Source organism: Polyodon spathula, unplaced genomic scaffold (assembly GCF_017654505.1).
Source record: "Polyodon spathula isolate WHYD16114869_AA unplaced genomic scaffold, ASM1765450v1 scaffolds_356, whole genome shotgun sequence".
Classification (NCBI taxonomy): Eukaryota; Metazoa; Chordata; class Actinopteri; order Acipenseriformes; family Polyodontidae; genus Polyodon; species Polyodon spathula.
In genome coordinates, this window is record NW_024471848.1 from 1 (window position 1) to 5,551 (window position 5,551).

Here is a 5,551-nt window from a genome sequence, read left to right on the forward strand (position 1 = left end):
ACGATTCTTGATTCTCCTTGTTCAGCAGTATCACTCTCTGCTAAAATATTTGGCATGCCTATGGTCTCCCACCTCCCATCAACGTACAGTTCGCAAGTGGGTGACAGGATACCTTCCATTTCTTCACTTGCGAGTTTTCTTTTACACTTTTTCTTCTTTGTTCTCAGCTCTCTTAATTCAGCAACATCTGTATCTTTAATATCTTTCTTACTGGCTGGGTACTCATTTCCTCCATCAACTAGAAGATCACAAGCGTTCGGAGGAGATAAATGTGGCCCCTGCATTTCTACATCATACCCCACCCTCTGTCTTTTCCTCTTGTTCTTTTTGTGGCTTTTTTTCTTTGTGTGTGTGAATTCTCCTGGTTCCAAGTGCTTCAACAGTGTGCTCTCATCTGCCGTAACAATATTTCTACTCAGGTTCTCGCATTCCCTTGGAGCATCCTGAGCCTCTAAATCCATTTCCTGGCTTTCCATGCCAGCAGCTACACTCTGCTGTTCAATCTTCTTCTTCTTTCTTTTAACTGGAGGCAAATTATCATCTGAGCTGTTCCCTTTCCCTCTTCCCATCTTTATGTTAGAATCGTCTCTTTCTAATCCACCACCAGTTTGATCTGCATCACTTTCACAATGCGTATGCCTAGTTTCACAGAGGTTTCCCATCTCTGAATTATCAGTTATGCCGTCACGTATCTCTTCTGTAGAAAAGTTAAGGGACGACGCTGAATTTGTTCCTTCCACTTCCTCCGTGTTACGTTTTCTCTTTTTCTTCTTTCTCGATTTTTTCTCTTGCTTCTCACTAAGTGTTTCAGCTGCTTCTACTTGATGCTTCATTGCAGCACAGACATCCTTGCTATTGTCAGGTCCTGTAGATAGGTTTGGGGAGCTGGAGGAGAGATCTACCAAGCTCCCAACTCCTGCATCAGTGCCAACTTGGCTAACCTTCCTTCCCTGATTCTTCTTCTTCTTTTTTTGACCATTTTTTGTTTTACAGATATGAGATGCCCCTGCGCTCTTGCTATTTGGGTTCTCCATCTGATCATCTACTACATGAGAACCTTCCAGGATGATGTCACTGCAGGGTTCTTTGTTGAGCTGAGGCCCCTCATTCGTTTCATATTCCACCGTGACACTGACACCTCCCATACCTTCAGGAACCGCAGCCAGATTTGGAGAGCTGGAGCGTTCTACCAAGTTCCCAACTTCATCATCGTATGTGCGATCTTGTCTGCTCTTTCTAGCCCGTTTCTCCATTTTCTTCTTTATCCTCATGCGGTCTTTCGTATTAAACATTTCAGACACGTCTTCGTTCATGCTCTTGAGGTTCTTTGATTCGCTGTCTGTTGGCTGAAGATCACTGCAGATTGGCTCACCGGTTTCCAAGTCTGTAGGTGCAACAGGGTTGTCCCCAAGCTCTACCCCAGCTTCTCCATCACCAGTGATATTCTCCAGTGCATTTTCCACAGGGGCCTGGAAGCCAATGAAAACCGCTGGACCGTCGACAGGAGTCCCCTCTGCTGTGCTTGTTAAACTGTCTTTGCGTTTCTTCTTTTTTTTGTCATGTTTAGCTTTCTTAATTTTGTTCATCAGGGACAGGCTATTGGTATCTGTCTTGTTCTGATCCACTATCATTCTCTTCTTTCCATTTTTCTTTTCACTAGGTGTTCTGGCTGCTTTTTGAGTTTGATATCCCACTGTGGCATCTCCCATATCTTCAGGAACTGTAGAGCGATTGAGAGAGCTGGGAGAGCCTATCAAGTTTCCAACTCCTACATCTACATCAGGGCCATCTTGGCTAATATTTCTTGCCCGTTTCTTTTTCTTTTTCGGACCACTTTTTGTTTTCCAGGTTTCAGACTTCTCCATGCTCATCTCGCTGTCAGCAGGGTGAAGCGAACCTTCCAGCGCTCCATCACTGCAGACCGTTTCATTGAGGTCAGGATCATCAACAAGCTCTATTCCAGCCTCTTTGTCACCAATGCCACTATCCTCTGACAAGTCAGTGATGACAGGTGCAACATCAACAACAGTCCTCGCTGCTGCGCTTGATAAACTGTCTGTGGATTTCTTAGTTTTAGTACGTTTATTTTGGTTTATTTTGTTCGCCACGGACACCTGCTCTGTAATGTCTTCTCTTATAGCAGATCTATTTTTCTTTTGTGGTTTCATTTTCTGAATGAAGCAGCACTTGTCCTGAAACGAAACAAAATCATTAAATCGATTATATTCACCTACTGTATACTGCAAGAGTTTTCCACAACTGGTAACTGGGAATGCATTCAAATGTGTTGCACAAAATAAATAAATAAATAAATAAATAAACTCTCTGGTTACTCAAATGTGTTTGTCAAATGTTTTTTTTTTGTGAATGTGTTCTTTACTTTTGATTTCTCTTGTATATTAACAATATAAAACAATGCTCAATCTCAACTAGAAAAAAGGGGACCCACCACTATTTTAATGTCATCTCTGTCTTCTATGTCTGATTCAGTCTCATCTCTTTTACTAGAAGGGGACAAAAAACACCATAAAGTATGATTCAAGTTTAATATCTATATTGTAAAATTACAAAACTTTTAACTTTACATTAAACCTGCTGGAGTTTTCCTCCAGGGGTGACTCAGTATTAAAATAGGCTGTCGTGTGTTTGAGGCTTCAATGAACACGAAACATAAATGTATTTTTTTTTTCCCCCACAGGCTATTATACACCCTCCAACCCCTCTGGTTAAGTGTCTGACTCAAACTTCCTGAAAAGTAAGAAGCTGTGTAGCCTAAGCGGTCCGGATCAGGAACGATAAAATACTACTTTTATCATAGCAAAGAATTTGAGACATGCAAAATAAATAAATAAATAAATAAAAGTATTTAAAGTCAGATTCTAGTCCATTGGTTTTGTGTGATACAGCAGACTTACTCAGGCTCCTGTATGGGAGAAATCGGCCTTTTCATCTCACAGCGATCCCTACTACACTCGATGCGATCAGTTTCAATATTCAGCATCTCTTGAAGCTTCCTCTTGGCTTTGATGCTCTTTACACAGCTGCAAAAACCTGCTAATGCTGCTTGCTGTTGATGAACAGAAACACATTCATTCATAAAATAAATAACAGGTGTGTCAAGGGCACCTTAAAACATACAGGAGTCTTGATCAGAGTCACGTTGAAGCGTGTGTGTATATTTTAACCATGTTTCTTTCCAGTATTACAGTCATTTATTTTTTAATAATTCCATGCCCTGTGTCCTACACACAGTAACGTGACAATCAGTGCTTGGTGGGGACTGAAATACGTTTGGGAGATCGCTTGCCTTGTTTAATCAGCCACTGCTCCAAATGTTTACAAACACAGCAAATAAGAAGAATATTCTCAGTTTAATGGTAAGGCGCTACTTTCCCGTCAGGTCATGCGTGGCCCATGTGTGCCCACCTGAATGAAACACGCCAGTGAACACATTTATTACCTCATAAGTCAACACCATCCTTAACGGGAGGTGCTTCCACCCATACAGTACTTCCACGAACGGGAAACGAAACCCTCTCCATTTCAGCCTCCTGGCTCGCTCCGCTTTGCTGTAGGACCGTCTCGATCTCCCCATTGGCCTCTACTTTTTATTTCTCAGACTTGCTGGAATCGGAGCTATCCACTGCAAAACAGGAGGCACTGTATTTGTGTTTTTAAGCATGCACATACGTTATAATGCAGATAATCAAATTAAGTTGCGGACAACGGCGTACAATCAGTAAAATAACATAACATGCATCAATTCTAACCAATATAATACAATATTCAGTATTAATTAACATTGTACATATCTAGAAGTGCCTCGGACTTTAAAAGTCGAAGACAATCTACAGAATGCCTGCTTATGAAACGGATTCTCAGGAATACAACATACAGAAAAAAACCCGAACAAGTTCATGCATATACCACAACGTGAATTTAGAAATCGTATCGTCTTTTTAAACACTGATATTCTTTACAATATCAAATCAATTTCTTTATATATGTTCTTCTCAGAAACGCGGAAATCAAATTACTTACAACTTTTAAGCACCATTTCTGTCAGACGTAAAAAACCATAAATTCGGTTCTGTTAAAAATAAAAACTCAAGCATGTATTAGTAATGTGATGTCCAACTAATTACTAACCCGGGGTTTAATGGTTCAACCCAGCATTCAATGCGGATGAGAAAATGAATGTGTGTACTGTAGTGCCATCTTCTCAGTAATTAGCTTGCAATTATTAAACTCTAGAAATTATATAATGAACTACTCTGTTAAGGGTCTGGATGGGGGTTTATTTTGTTCAATTAAAAATACAGAACAGGGTTAGAACAAAGACTGGGAGTGGAGGAGATAGCTTTGGACTCTCCTGTAAACTACTCTATGCAGATTCAGTTCAACAGCACAGGGCGGTTATTACAGTTGGCCATCCTGCACATTTGCTTGGACTCCAAGACTGTTGATGTATTCTATGCAACAGAGCAAAGGTACCTACAGTCTGCAGAGCGAGCAGAATGGCACAGAGTAAGGTCTCCGAAAAGTTTCAATTGCATGTCCCGAGTCTGGAAGAGTTATGCACAGGTATGGAATGCAAAATAAAATAAAACTATACATGCAAAACAGCTGCTGTTTCTCTGAACCGGCTTACGTTATATTGCTGTGTTTTTATGATTTGCTAATAAAATGCATTATAATTTAGTGGTGTTACAGTAAGCAATGCGATTGCAAAGCAAAGTTAGCTTTTGTCCTTATATGATTTTTTTTTTTTTAAATAGACTGTTTGTAAGTAGTGTATATTGTTTAAACTTGAACAGTTATGCGTTGTTTTGAATACTTTAAGCTGGCGTAGTTTTGCTGTGTCTGTCACGTCAAAATGAATAATGACGTCAGGGGGATGCAGTCTATGATGAAAGTTGTTGAGCTCGGTGCAACATTTGCACAGCACCCTTGTGCTTTTATTTCACCTAACTTTGGTCTCAGTATATGATTTCTAATATGCTGGGGTAAATTGAAATGGGTGACTGGATTAATGGGTTAATGATTAATGCGTGGTGAAAACAAAGTCAACATATAACTAGAAATAGCGACCTTTGAAAGAAAAAAAAAACACATTTAAATTACTTTAGTAGGTAGAAATTAGTTCTTGCAATTAGATATGAGACACACACCCAACAATGTGCTTTAAGACTTAAAAACTGTTGTGACGGAAGTATATGTAATGTATAAAACACAGTCAGTGCTATGCCATCCTGTTTCCCCGAGGAAAGTGATGGAGCAAAACAAAGTGACTAAGGCTGACTCGCATTGTACAAAGACTGGACTGCCTAATTTTCTTCCTCATTTATGGCATGAAACTTTAATTAAGGTGGTGTATTAATTAAAGGGGGGGGGGGGGGGGCACACAGAGGTAAACAAAAGCTTTTGTTCTCAAACCAATTGTTCAGATTGAGCTTGACACTGAAATTGGGTGAGGGTTATTGGTGTTGATTGGGGTAATTTGCCAGTCAAAGTGGAATAAGTGAAGAAACAGCACTTGGATATGTGAGGA